Source organism: Lonchura striata, chromosome 3 (assembly GCF_050655825.1).
Source record: "Lonchura striata isolate lonStrDom1 chromosome 3, ASM5065582v1, whole genome shotgun sequence".
Taxonomy (NCBI): Eukaryota; Metazoa; Chordata; class Aves; order Passeriformes; family Estrildidae; genus Lonchura; species Lonchura striata.
In genome coordinates this window covers 32,271,276-32,286,387 of record NC_140705.1, presented here as the reverse complement: position 1 = coordinate 32,286,387, position 15,112 = coordinate 32,271,276, and the positions used below count along the sequence as shown (strand labels likewise).

The window sequence follows — 15,112 nt, the reverse complement described above, 5'->3', positions numbered from 1 at the left end:
GGAGGCAATGATTCTGCTCACACTGTGAGCAGTGGTAGCATTCAAACACATATTTGTTATAGAATCATAGAATGGTTTGAGTTGGAAGAGACCTTAAAGATCACCTTGTTCCAACCCCCATGGTACGGACAGGGACACCTCCCACTAGACCAGGTTGCTAAAAGCTCCAATCATCCTGGCTTTGAACACTTCCAGGGTTTGTGCATATCCTGTATAGAATATGCATTACCCATTACAACAACTGAATGCATGCTCATAAAAGCTGTTTGTTACTTTCTTTACTCATATTAGTTTATTGGTAAGTAAAAGCAACAGCTCTCTGTTGTCTTCCGTGGAACAGCTGAAAGAGAGATGTTATTTAAATGGCAAATGTCTTTGCCTCTTTTTTTTCCCCCTCTTTTGAGAGCTTCAGAAGCTTCCTGAGAATCATTTAGATGAAAATTGTGTGATGAGTGACAAGGGAACTTGGGCATAAGGCATCTAATGTGACTGTGACTCCTATTCTCACTCTCAGCAAATGTGTTTCAGACCATTTGTGGGGTGGAGTGCACAGAGTTTTGTGTTCAGGCTGCTGGAAAGCAGAGTCCTGCTGTCATTTCCAAAGAACATGGCAGTAAATTTTTCTCCTATTAGTGAGAAATTTATTTTCTTTTATTCCTAATGTCTATCAAAACTATCTCTTTGAATTCTTTCTGAATAACTTCATGCGTCATCCCACTTCATTGTTTGTCTACCCCCTCTTCCCCCACCCATTTATCCCTGGAAATAACATGCGTGTCCAGCTTTTGGTTCAAGTACAGGTTTTATTCTAACTTGCTTTTTTTCTGAGCAAATATGAAATATGGAAACATGCTGCATTTGTGATGATCAGTTGTCCACAGTCCTGCTAACACTGGCCTCAAACATTTTGACACATGAACTGATTTCATCCAAGTTTTTCAGAAATTTAAAGATAAGAAAAATAATAACCACCTTCAAAAATAATAAACCTCTATGTGAAAATAGCTGGTCAGGTAGAGGAGGGAGACGGTTCATGCCCCATCAGGGCAGAAGCTGATGTGAAATCGTGTTGCTTAGACATCAGAGAATCCAGAGAGACAGCAGAGACTTAACATGCAGATCTACAGGTCACCATGTTTCATCATCTCTGCTGCTTATAGAGCAAGGGGTTTAATTTGTCTCTCCTGAGAGAAACATTGAACTGTTCTTCTTTACTCCCAGGGTGTCATTGGTGCATTTTAATATTTTCTCTTTTTTTCCTTTTTTCTTTCTTGAACTGTCAGTTGTAATTAATTTAGCTTTTGTTGATGCTGCTCATTGCATAGAAAACTTCTGACTGTGGCATCTACAGTGTGGAGTCTGTCACCTGGTTTTTCTCTGCTATTTTTATGTCTGTTCATGTATCAGAGAGGAAATAATGGCTGTGCTCCTAAAAGGGAAAATGACTACTAATGGATTAAGTTGTATCAAATGGATTGTGAGAATGAGATAACCAGCCATAACAGGGCTGAGGCACCCAACACAAACCACAATAAACCTGAAATTTTTTGGCAGCAGAAATGAAAGTCATAACCCAGAGAAGAAGGTAAAATTATATACACTCAAATTTACTATGAAATAATAGTCCCATTCCTTCTTACGTTTTTTCTCTCAGCTAAGAAAGAAACCTTTAACATCACATCTTTTTCAAAACATCATTTGAAGATAAAAAGAAGTGATTTTCTTGATATAATGTATATTTCCACTGAGAGCTCTAGCAAAAGAAATCAAGTAGATATCATTTTTCTGGAGAACTCAGATTAAAATCTACTGTCTGCCAGTGCCTTCCAAATGGAAAACTGTGTTAAAGAATAAGACTTATTTTATTCCTTTATAAGTAAGTGAAGATAGCTATGGATTTACATGCTTACTTTAATAGAATCCCTAACTTGTTCTTGGGAAAAAGGTGGCAGTTAAGCTTTACTGTATCAGAGTTATGGGGACATATTCCTTTGGTTCTCACTGGACAAAGTTTCAGCTTTCATGGTGTCAGACTCAGTAGGACCAATAACATCTAATATTGAAAATTTTCATAAAGTTTTGAGGCTTTAAAATGCTGCAGTAATTACTTTCTTCTCTCTTGAGGTATTCACGGCAAGTTTGTGTCACCTGGCAATGATTCAGCAAGGGAAGGGTGACTTCTCCTGCACAACAACTTATCAATAAGCTGAGTTTATCTTTTGATCAGATGCTTTGCTTCTCTCATGTAGTATTTTTGTAGACAACCTTTTTTAGCAAACTTCAAGAGATCAAAATAGATGTAGGAGAAAGGGAATATGTTAGTGGAAGGAAGTATGAATGACATGGCTAAAGTTGTAAGAAAAAAATAGATGGAATTTTCCCCCTGAATTTTGGAATTTTATTTATTTTGCAGAAAACTCATTTTAGAGAAGAAAGATGGCACCATGTCAAAATATCACATTGCAATTTGTCTCCACCTGTGTCTTCTATGTCCATTGAACCAAACTGTTCAAAACTCAGCTGCCAGAGGAAAAAAAAAACTGAGCAGTAGATGGGAGTATATTCAAGTGTTGAAAATGTTTCTTTTGATTACAGAGCAGAATTAAAATCTCAAAAATGTTTGGGATTAAAAATCTTTAGATCACACAGCTCAGATAAAAGCGTAGAATGGTTTTGCTTAAATTTTAAAGCAAAGTACTTTGAAGACAGAAATTTTAACTTTTTTCCTCAAATAATACTTGACAACAACTTTTAGTAAGTCAAGGTGAGAATCATTAATTGAAAAATTTCTCACCTGCTCCACAAAGAAGTCTTAGATGGCTTTGATTGCATCTGTGAACAGCGTTCTTGGAAACGAGCGAGTTGTGCTTTCTGCTTCTCCTTTCATCTTCATGAGAATGGCTACTGCACGCTCAGAGATTCTAACAGCCAGCACTGCCACTTTTGAGAAAAAACAACCAAATTAACTGCAGAATTTATCAAGATATTATAAAAATTTCAAGACCAAATTTTTTGAATAATGTTTTGACTCATGGCCTCTCTGTTATGAACGTAGTTTTATATGATATTGAATACAAGTTAAACTATTTGGAGATGAGGCAATAAAAAATTCTGGATTACTCGGGACTCTGCATGGCCAGGCATGTTTCTTTCTTACATACCCCTGGACAGTTCCATTATCAACTGATAACTGCCAGCTCTGCTGTCATGTATCTATCTAACGATTGGTTATTTCACATCATCATGAGCCAGCTTCCCCTGTCCTAGTGCTGCCCAAAGGTGGAACAAAAAGGCAGGCTCACACTTTTTTGGTTCTCCTTGGAAAAATAAAAAGGAATTATCTCTGGAATAAGAGTGACAGGATCAAGCAATATCATAATGGTCACAGTCAAAGCAGAACCACTGAATGTGTCATTTTGTCAGTGTGCACTCTCTGAAATCTGTCTAGCTTTAGAGCTGAAATAAATCCACCAGTAAAATAACGTCTTAGACCTTAAAAACTTTTCTGGCTGTTAGTAAGTCAGAGGAAATTTTTCATCTCAATTTAATCAATCATATCAAACTGATATGAGAGTTTACTAACTGTTATATGTGCTTACTATAGCTATTCTGAAGGCTTACTCCGTGACTGGGGGAGAAACAAAAATATATTACATCTGTATAACCACCATGTTGATGTGAGTATTAGTTGATACCACATATATATATTAACACTTTATTGATATAACTGTCTCTGCCTGAGCAGACTGCAGTAATTTAGTTAATTTAGTGCAGCTATCAAGGCAGCTAAATGAAGGGAGAAAAGTAAATGCTAGACACAGAGAAGGAGAGGTAATTTCTGTCACTACTTTGAAAAGTGTTTTTTTCAATCAACAGCAAATTTCTGTGAACAGAGTAGGCATTCTTACAAAGCCTACAAAAAATGAACTGTCATTTTTATGGATAATGATGCTATTTGCTCTAGAGAATTCTACTTTTACAAGAGCTGGTTCAGAACTCGCTGGTCTTGTCTCTATCAACCTTACATTTCTCAGCATCAAAGATGTTAACTGAGTCCTATAAAGTAAATATTTAAGGATCTTGGGAATCATCCCTTCAAAATTTTGCATGAGTTTTTCAGTGGCATAATTTTTTGTCAAGATGTACTTGCAACATAAGAGAGGAACGATTTTCCCTTTGGAAATAAGGAAGCCTTAAATTATTTTATTTCATTCTGCCCTCGCTAGAGCACAATGTTTTTTAGGCTTTGTGTGGGCTACATTTTTACTCCCTGGGAGCACCTAAACCTGCAAAAAAAAGAAACAGCATTGCACTAATTCAGTTTTCTTGTTTCCTTTCAAGTTTCGGCATCGTGACTATGCTTGAGCATCTGGATCTGACAGTTGCACTTCTGCCAGGGGACCAGCTCCCACATGCTCTTTCTTCCCTCACCCCTGCCTTCTTCCTCCTTACCCCAAACAAGAAGTCACTCGTCTTGAGAAATGGGAAAGCTATCAGCACGTCCCCATGCTTCCAGGACAATTTGCAATCTCTCTTTGCTCTCAGAGGTGGGTGACATCTGCTTTCTTCTATGGGCTGGTCAGAAAGCAGCAGGCAGAATTGACTCCAGGGAGCTGGAGCTGTCCCTGTGCTGTGTGGGGAGCACACGTGGATATCTGTGGAGGAGAACTGATGGGAGGTGGTGGGTGATGGAACAGAGCCCAGAGCCACCCACTGCCAACCTGCTCAGCTGAGATGGGCCTCAAAAAGCTGTAAAATCTTGCTGGTGAATGCTGGCAGAGAAAGGGAAAGGCATCCAGCTGCCATGGCTGCTCTCTTTCTGGAAGAAAAAAACATAAAGTACAGTTGTGCTTTGAGAATGACTTATTGTTGCCCTGTTTCTCTGCCTGTGAAAGGCACTTTTTTTCTCTGCCTTTAATAAAAGTATTCCTTGGGAGGCTGTTTGTTTCCTGTTTGCCAGTGGGGACAGTTTGTTCCCCAAGACCTTTGCTCTGCTCATTGCATCAGGATAATTTCCCCTGGTTTCTGGGTGAGGAGTTATGCTGCTCTAGCAGTGATTTAGTTTAAATGTGAACCCACCTATTACCATTTCCACTCAGGTCCTGGTAGAATGGTTAAAGAATGGCTCATATCAGCCACAGTGTGGTGCTCAGTGTTTATCCAGTACCTGTTTAAGAGGTGATGGTTAGTGTTGACTGCCAGACTCACCCAGACTTGAAGTGATAACTGGAAGGAGAAAGACTCTGTATCCTTTTACCAAACTGAGGATGGCAGTCTGTGCTAGGGGAACATATCTGAGAGACACCAGACCCAAAACCTTTGAAGGTGAGGTTTCTCTTGTGCCTAGTCATGCTTTACCTGCTGAAAGGTTTTAAATGAAACAGTTGAAAAAAGTATTTTAATGCCCTTTCACAGTGTGACAGAGATTTAAAGCACAGATTTTCTTTTTTTTTTTAAGAAACAGAATGTTGTTGAATTTCTACCAAAGCTTCTATCTCTGCTTAGAATTTCAAAACCAGCTTTGGACTGGAAAAAAATAAATCTAACAATGAAGGAAAATATTCAAATCCTCCCCCACACCCCCTAAATAAAAGGAAAGATGAAAAAAGTGATATGTCACTTTAATATTAAAGTTAAAAGGCTTTGAGAGAGAGCAGAACTTTGCAGAAGAGAAAATGATGGGGGTGACATCTTTAAAGAAGGGAAAATGGAGTACTATTTTTAAAATTCTTCTATTCTTTTCAGATTGTGGTATTTTATAGAGCCTTACAGATTACAAAGCAGCTGCTTCCCCTGAGCCTCACAATGCTTTCTTCACACACCACTGGGCTGTTTTTTTTCCCCTTTTTTGTGTCACATTGATCTTCTCTTGTTGTGCTGTCTCTAACATGCCATTAGGTGCCTCTGGCTGCCAATAGTGAGGAATATCAGTTTCTTGTGGGTAAACTGCCATTAGGCTCTTCCTGACATGACTTAAAACATTAAAGTTTATGTTGACTCTTTGAAGATATTTTGAGAGGTAAGGATTACCTTGTTACTGTTTTTACTACTTGTACTGAAGGAGTTTCTAGAGGCCCTTGTCCAGATCTATTGTACTGGAATTGCACAAATGAAAATTAAAAGGCAGCCCCTGTCTCCCAGAACTTGCCTTCAAATGAGTGAGATATAAAAAAGGGAATTATTATCCCAAATTTACAGTAGAAATTTTTTCACTGCTGCACAGAAAAAAAATTGTATTTTTTGTCCAAATAGAAGTATAATGGGCAAAGGAGAATGATACTACACCTATCCTAAACAACCCACCTTCTTACAACCTTTAAGGTGAAATGACGTGTTAAGGCAATAAAACAAGATACCCACAGTGGCTAGCAAGTGCAAACAGTTAATCAGTCATATGAACCAGCTTGGCAGCTCTCATTCATTCTTAAGTTGTTGGTTGCTGCCCTTGGTACCCAGATTCAATATTACTTGCTCACCTCTTTTCAGGGGTACACCGATAAAGCTCATGCTGCCCAATGCACTCCAAAGTAACTTCTGTGAATATGTGCTAAACAGCCTTGTCCCTTCCTTGGATATTTCCTCAAAATATCCCTCTGTGTCTGTAATTTCTGCCAAGACTTGATGAGGATGTGTCACTGGTATGTGGATGCTCTTGTCTGCCTCACCAGTTGGTCCTGTCTGGTGGGTTCAATCTGCCTGTAAGGGCCTCTTGTCACTTGCTAAATTTGTGGGTGGCCAGGACAGCACTTCCAACCTGTAGAGCTCTTCACACAACAGAAACCTAGTAAATGTTGGTTTTCTAGGTCCTGAAGTAATACAAACCATATTAACAAATAACAACAACAACAACAACAATAATCATCATCATCATCATCAAGAAATCTCTCTTTTACTGCATCTCTATGCTTGTATGCTCAAATGCCCTTCCCTTGCCCCTGATTTCTGCCACCCTGGAACATACTTAACAAAACTTGCCATGTCTGGGAGCAATTTGCAGCCACTGATATTAAGGATGCCTGTATTTAATAATTGAAAAGAATTAGCATAATGCTTGACTCATTGAATTTCTGTGGGGAAACAGTAACCTCCAGTGGTCATTTAGAGTCTAGTCATGTTCTAACAGACTTCAGTGAGTACAGTACTAGGTCCTTAATTTATACCTGGCTTTAAAATTTTCCTTGAAGCCCTAAATTATACATTCATAACCAATTTTTCATAGAACACATAGATGCTAGAACTGTTCTCTTCAAAAGGTTTATTTTGGAGTTATTTACCTTTGCCAAGGGCTTTGACATTCAGAAAAAAAAATCCCCGTGAAAATGAAAAGTAATACAAACTTTTAGTGAAAAGTGAAAACTTTTTTAAGGAAACAGTGCAGTCCATACAGTGTCTGAACATGACTTAGGAATGTCATCTAAGTACTAAGAGAATAGATCCTGTTAAAGTGGGAGACATCCTTCATTTAGAGGTAAGGCTAAGACAACTTTCTTATGCATTGTAAATTGGTTAGAGGTTAGAGTCTGAAGTGAGACCTACATTCAGGAATGCTCTAACTTGACCAGTCAGCAATCATAGGGAATAGGGGTGGGAGAGACCTAAGGACAACTCCTGTCCTGTGTCCTTCAAGGCTGGGCTGCCTCTGGTAAAACTGTGTCACCCCTCAGCTTCCTCCAGGCTGCCATCCCACAGGAGAGGGAAAGGGAAGGTCGGTAAGGTTTTATGTTCCCTTGTGGTTCCTTCTTGTATTAAAGACCCTGATTGTTTCTGGCATGGTGCTGACCTGCTGTGTGCTGCTGATAGTGGAAGGTTTGCAGGAGCTGGCACAACTGTTCTGTTTCCTTCAGGGAAATTACTGCCTGAGATCTCAGAGGCCACATCTTCAGAGTGCTACCTGGAGTTGCAACACATTAATCTAGACTAGCACAGCATAACTAGTTTTTCTGGGGATGTGTTTTCAAGGGGTTGAGGGTACACCACTGAATATGAGTTGGGTGGGGTCACATGTACTCCTTTGAAGTATTTAATGTTGTCCACAGGGTGAGGTAAATTGTTATTATCTCCATTTGAGAGCTGAGGACCATGCGAGTGCATGTGTTTATATTTATACTCCTGGTCAGGCATTGTCTACATAATTACTGCAAACTTCTCAGAGCTTAGAGTGGGCCCAATCTGTCAAACTGGGAATCAAATATATTAAACCTCTGCAATTCAGCTGGAAGTGCACACTCAGGTGCTTGCAAGGGAAAAGGGAGAGCCAGCAGAGAGAGATTTTGTCTGATGGCTGATAGCCAGAATGCCTGCTCTGTCTGTGCCTTATTCCCATCTCCTGCATGCATGTCATCCACTTCTGCTTTTGGAGAGTAGTCAAGCTCTTCCCTGAAGTCCACAGGCTCATTCTTGTTGCTGACACATCCTGTTCATCCACCACAGTAAAAGGCACTCTGGTGTGCCTCTGCTGTGAAGCTCAATTCTGCTCATGCTGGAAAGAACACCTGGACTGGAGGGCTTGCTTGAGAATGAGATGGTGCTTAGCTGAAGCAGGAAAATGCAAACACTAACAAAATTAAATTTAAGAGCAGATAGGAGATGAAAGGGGAAAAAAAAAAAGGTAGCAAGCTGTGATTATTATGGGAAATAGGTTAACAAAAAGGGGAAAGTTAAAACATTAGTCAATAATATTTATGCCACAACTGGTTTTGCTCAAGGAGAAAGCAAAGTTGAAACAGATGAACTATGAGTGCTGATCTCTCAGTCCTGCTTTTTTTCAATTAAGAATTACTTCTTATCTTTATTTTTTCTAATGGGGACTGCAAACCCTGATTAGGGATTTACCAACAGTTTCCCTTGATTTTTGTTGTTTTTCTTGTCTTTCTTTTTTTCTCTATGGCATTGTGATACTTAACATCTTTGCCTCTCCTTAAATGGGTCATTTACAGGAAAATTACAAAACATGTCTAGCTGAAGTACTAGTGAATTGAACACTTGGAAGACAGTAAGTGATGTTCTTCTTAAATGCAGGCTATGGGTCAGAGAAAGCAAAAAATATACTAGTGAGATTCATGGGGTAGTTGAGGACATATTCCAAATTATAGACTAGTGTCAACAAGAGGGGATGTATGGTTCAATTACATGGGTGTTTTTTGCAGTAAATGTGTAGCTCTCATTTACTTTTTAAATATAATAATTCCTTCGTCATCTGGGAGGAAATTTAGGTTTCAATTCTGCAAAAATGAGATTGAGGTTCCATGTTGTTAGATGCTACATGAACCCTGGAAATATGCCTTCATATAGGTGGTCTTTTCCTAAATTATATACGTTGGAAACAGGCCATTGTGGAACAAAAACTTGGTACAGTTGTAAGCACTATACATGTTAGTTGCAAATGGGAAGAAAGATCTAAGTCTCATCCTTTCTAGACTGTAAAGTAAACAGAACCAGTCTTCTTCAAGACTGATCTGGAGATGTGCTGAGACAAACTGATTATATTGATGTCCTGAGAAAATTCCCTGACACTGTCCATGGAACCCGATAACAAGAGTAGTTACAAAGCTGAGTGTGAAAATCTCCTTGGACTGTTATAGGAATCCTATAGGTTTATTGAAGTCCTTCTCCCGCTTTCTCTCTCTTTCTGTTTTAAAAATTAACTGCCTTCAGAATTATTTCTGTATATTGATGGCATATGTGGAAATTATGGAAAATCAATATGGTATTTCTGGATACAAAGGCATACATAAATATGGCTTTCTCTGTGATTAGGAAAGATTTATGTTTATTCAGCCTCTGTTTCATTTTTCTGCTCTCTGCACAGTCCAAAGGTAGCATAAATAAAATTAAAACAATGCACTGACTCACTTTCATCCATGTTTCTTGTTAGTTAAATTATTAATAAACATTTGGTGCAAAACTGATACCAGCTAAATTTAGCAGTATGCACTGCATACATTTATATCTGATTTAGGTTTTAGGGCTCCCTTTACAGTCAGTGTGGGGAAAAGCAATCCCAAGGAGTGATGCACCTCTTGAGTTTTAGGTTCATTGCTTAAATGAGATGAACTATGCCCTAAAACACTCATCTTCCTCCAGTTAGATCTGTTGCAGATATCTTAATTTGTAGACATGAGCTTTACCCTTTGTTCAGATAGTGTAATTTCTTTGAGTACCTGGATCATTACTTATAATCATGTCTAGCCTGAGGGAGCTGAAGGCACTCTTCTTCTGTGGGATGAGGTGCTGCTGGGAGTGATCTCCCTTCATGAGCACTCACTGGCTGATAAAATAGCCACTGTTTTATGAGTGTCCTTGGTTGCTTTTGTGAAGGTATCTAATTCTGCTCCTGCTGCATTAAATATCCATCAGATTCAGTCTTAAAAAACAATGTGGCAGAAACATGCTCAATGCCATGACTCAGGTTTCCCTCATGTGGGAAAGGTTTGAGAAGCTCCAGCTGGAGCAGCACCTCAGGCACTGAGTAGATTGCAGTAGATAGGAGGGTGTCCTGTGATGGTAAATGTATCCAGAATTGAGCCATTGCAAAAAGTGATTTTTAAAAAGATAATTTTTAAATTATAGTTTGTTTGGAGGTCAGTTAGTTTCGCCTCAGCCCCATGTCAGTGGCTCAAGTCCTTTAGTGGATATAGCTGTTAATAATATTTACAACACAGGGATTTATACACACATTTATTCTGGAGGAATCTAATCACTGCATTGCTTTTGTAAATGTAGCTCTATCAGAACAAACAGTGCATGAATTATGTGTCTCGGCAGGATTGATCATGCCCTTAGGAGCTAACAGCAGCACCCAGAGAACAATTACATTCTCCTGCTCCCGATAATGAAGAGTTATTTAGAAACAGAAATTTATTATGTAAACTTTGAGAAATGATACAATTACATTACATTACACATACTTTTGTCATAGACCTGGCTTACTACATAAAATTTAAATGCCTTCTGAGAGGGAATTCTGTAGTGTTGGTTTCCTGCTCTTGTGCTGCCAGGCACTTTGCTTTTTCTGTTAAATGATGAAAGAGAACTGTTTAGGATTGGAAATATCATATACTCTGAAAATTCTAAAACCTCATTTATAAAAAGAAGTAGTGCTTGAAAACAAGCAGAAATTATATTAATATTCAGTCAAATTCATATTAAATAACCTGTTAATTTGCCAGTATCTATTTCATATTTTGGTTTACCATTTTATTACAGCAATATGTAACTCAAAGAAATGAAAACAAGCATCATTATTTCTAAGGTTATCCATCCTGATCGTGAACATGATTTCTTCTTTAAATCTGTAATCACTTGCAGATTTAAATTTAAGCCATAAGTTTTTTTCTTCTATTTGCATAATAGTTGGTCTTTGTTTTGCAGGCTGTTTTCAACTGATGCATGGCAGGAGTTGTGTGATGGGAAGGAAAATGAGTTGTGTTATTCTGCTTGTGCAGCGTTCAGTAGCCCCAAGGCAAAGCTCTGGCGAGGGGCTGAAATGTGGGACTGGGGCAGATGCCAGCCCTGCATGGAGGCAGAAGTGGGAAGCAGGCAGCATCGTGAATGGCCAGGATAGTTCTGCTCTTTCCCAACTTCTTCTGCTTTAGCTATAGAAGGTGAGATGGGGGAAATAAACTGGTGGGAAAGGCTAACACAGCATTTCCAAAACATCTCAGTAACACTACTACATCTTAAGGATTTTTTACCTGAGGCTAGAACCACAACAAACATGAGTTAGTGCCTGAGCAACCTGGCATTGTCTGAGTGCATCTCATTGCTCTCACTAGCAGTTTTTGTTTACACAAGCCTTTCCTTGAAGAAGAGAGATGTTAGGCATACTTCATAACAACCTCCCTACACCTTTTATTTAACTAGGACTCTGCCATAGTGTGCAAAGAGCTCAATGCTTGTTCTTAGAGAAACTCACAAGACCTCATAGGAAAAGACATAGGAAGCTCTGTACTATGGAAAAAAAAAATATAGAACTGTTTTAAGTGCATCAACAGTCTGCTATTCAAAGGAAGTTGCTTCTGCGCTTCTATTTCTGTCTCAGTAATTGATTGTGGATGGTTTCAGCAAATGTGTTGCATCAAGAACTCACCAACATGAGGGGAATTGAACCAGGGTTGATTTTTTCACCCACCATCTCCTAGTATTTTCTAATGGGTTGTGTTGCATGTTGCTTTTTAAAATAAATTATGCAGCAACCACATTACACTAACAGCATGTGTGTGTGTATTTGCACACTGGGAGTGTGGAGCTCCATCAGAAAACTTGTGAGAAGCCAGGCACTCCAAGGAAATCTGATGAGACCTGGTTAATCATTTACATGTTTAAGATTTTCTGCCTAAGTCTTACAGCACAAAAACACTGAAGTAGTTCCCCATCATAATTGATTACTTCAGGAGGCTGCTAAATGCCCACAGCACTGGAATAATACATAAACCAGTCTACCTTACCCTCCCAGGAGCCATTTTCCAACATTTTAGTCACAAGCATTGCTGAGAGCTCTAAAAATGTATTAAAATTTTAAATAGGTGGAGGCCCCCACAGATTTGTTATTAGAACAGAATGGTTGCATTTTGACAGTATTTAACCTGTATTTCAATTATTCTCATGAATATAATGCCTTATTTACTTCTAGATCCTATCCAAGCTAATAAATTGTTGTTGAAAGCACTACATTGCAGAAGGCTGCCATTAGCATCTCACACGAGCAGCATTTTTGAGGGCAGTCAAACTGAGTTAAACCATGCACAGACATAGTGTGATATCTCAGTGACTGCCCTCTTCCTTGTCATCCCAGGGGGTGACTTTGTATGAAATTCAGTGCCATAGAGCTTCTGACACATTCCCATTTGTTTTTAATCCAACCCTTTCTATGATCCCTCGGCACAGAGATGAGAGCTTTAAATACACTTTTGTTTCCTGGACGTTGACTCTCTCTGTACACATCTTTGTTCCTGAATTTCTGATGGTCAGGTTGTATTAGAACATGCTCAGGTCCAGCGCTGCTGGTGACCAGCAGTGACACTCGGAGCAGTTCCAGATGCTGGACAGCTCTGAGATGCACAAAGCTGTTTCAGTCCCCCAGCTGTCAAGTGATGCCTGCTCTCCTCTGTGGCTGCTAACAAGTGTGAGGTGATTTTTGTTTTCTTCTGTCTTGTGTGATAAAATGTCTGTGTAGTTCCCACTTCTTTCTGGAAAGCTGTGCCGCATTTCAAAATTGCTAGCTCATTTATAAAGGACAGTAGTTTTCAAATTATGCAGTGATTTTTTTGCAGTCAAAGGCCTTGCTCTTGGACACAAGTCATTACAGATTATTCACTTACTTTGGAAAGAAAAATCCAACACACAGTCATTAGTTTTAGTGGTTGCAGTGAAATACTCAAAAGTCATGACTTGGATTACTCCAATGGCAAATTAGAATGCAAGTTAAAATTATGCAGTATTTATTTTTTCAAGTCCAAATTCTAACAGAATTATATATAAAAAAACACAGTCTTTTGTCTGCCTCATAATCTGAATATTTGCAATTGATAGGCTGATGTTGACAGGATAGTGCTCACAGGACCACACACTCCTTGTAGATGGTGATCTTCATTTTTAACCCCCTCATCTGCCTGTTGCTCTTAGGGAAACACACTGTGTCTTGGGTAATCCTGTGGTTTCATTTAATAGTGCTGAAGCTTCAAGAAAAATATTCAAGAAAAAGAAATGTATTGACTGAAGAGATACCTGAGGCTAAAAGTAGTGATATATTGTTGTGCAGAAAAATTCAGAAAACTTGGATAGAAATGACATGGAGGATCTGAAGGAATCTCCATCATGAAAGATTTTAACAAGTCTGGCAAACCCCTTGCAAGAAAGACATTGGGACAGTGAAGCATATGGGCAGGGATGGACTAAATTATGTCTTAGTATCTTTTTTAGTTCTCTCTTTATTTTCTCTTTTTGGACTTTGTGAATAAGTTTTTCAGGACCTTCTGAATCTGAGGTTTTCCCCTCAGAAGATAATATTTAATCAAAGACAAATTTTTTTCATATTATATTTATGTAATTAGTTTAATATAAAAATTTAGAGTGTATTAGATGTAAATTAGAGATGTAAAACTGATTTATATAGCAAGTTGTTTTTTCATAAAGCCAGCTTAGTGGACATTGCATCTGGTTTTCGATTGTTTCATACGTTCCTAAATGACCCTGTAATGTTGCTGAGCATAATTTTATTTCTGTATTTCTGGTTACCCTTTGGGATTATGGTGTACAATTAGCAATTTTCCAATCTTCTGAAAAGTCCTTCAGTGATCAAAATTCTATCCAGTTCATATCCCCAGATAGGCTTCATGGCTTTTCTAACTGTTTGGATGCAACAGCTTTGTTCTAAGTAAACCTGATGGAATCTGTAGAAATCCTCAGTTTAATACTTGGAAAAATGAGATGGAAGACCTGAAAGATAAGGCTCTTTGTATGCACACAAATGAAATGCCATGGTCAGAAATATCTTACTTTCTGTGGTAACAGTAACTTAAAATTTCAGTGGATTGTGTGCTTTTATACCAGTCTAACAGAAAAGGCAGCTTAAAATTTCTTGTGGCATTTGTTTCACAACAAAAGTTATTGCTTTTTCAGAAAATAGCCAATGGAAATATTTGTATTTTGTTTTAGAGAAGTGATGGTCTTGAAATCTGGATGTGACAACACCAGAGAAACAGCTTTCATTTTCTGTATTGCTGAAGGGGATTGCAGCAGTGAAATAGCAGAAATCAGTTATAACAGCTGTTTTTATTAAAATGGCATTTACCTTGCTGCTCTTTCACTGACTGTTAATCTTAACTGGATTAAAACCAATGCAGTGGCAAGTATTCATTATTAAAATAATTTTCCTAGTATGTTCAGTGAAATGAGCAACTGTATGTGCACCATGCCATCTTTGACACCAAAATTATATGAGACTATGCATTAATTATTAATTATTTTAGTTTTAATAGTGAGCTGGTATTAAAGGGACAAAATATAATTTTCTCTTCTGCCCTGTGTAAAGGCTATAAGTCCATTTCTTAAGACATTTCACAGTATTGTGACAAAGAACTGTTTGTCAATAATAAATTTTCAAGAAAGACTT

General features: G+C 38.3%; 1 long non-coding RNA gene across 1 annotated transcript; it reads left to right on the top strand.

Annotated features, from left to right (window-relative positions):
• The first annotated feature begins 323 nt into the window (after positions 1 to 323).
• LOC146767837 (uncharacterized) lies at positions 324 to 4,936 on the top strand. Its single transcript, XR_014953646.1, has 2 exons — positions 324 to 4,063; positions 4,342 to 4,936. It is a non-coding gene; the product is annotated as an uncharacterized LOC146767837 (long non-coding RNA).
• The last annotated feature ends 10,176 nt before the right edge of the window (positions 4,937 to 15,112 follow it).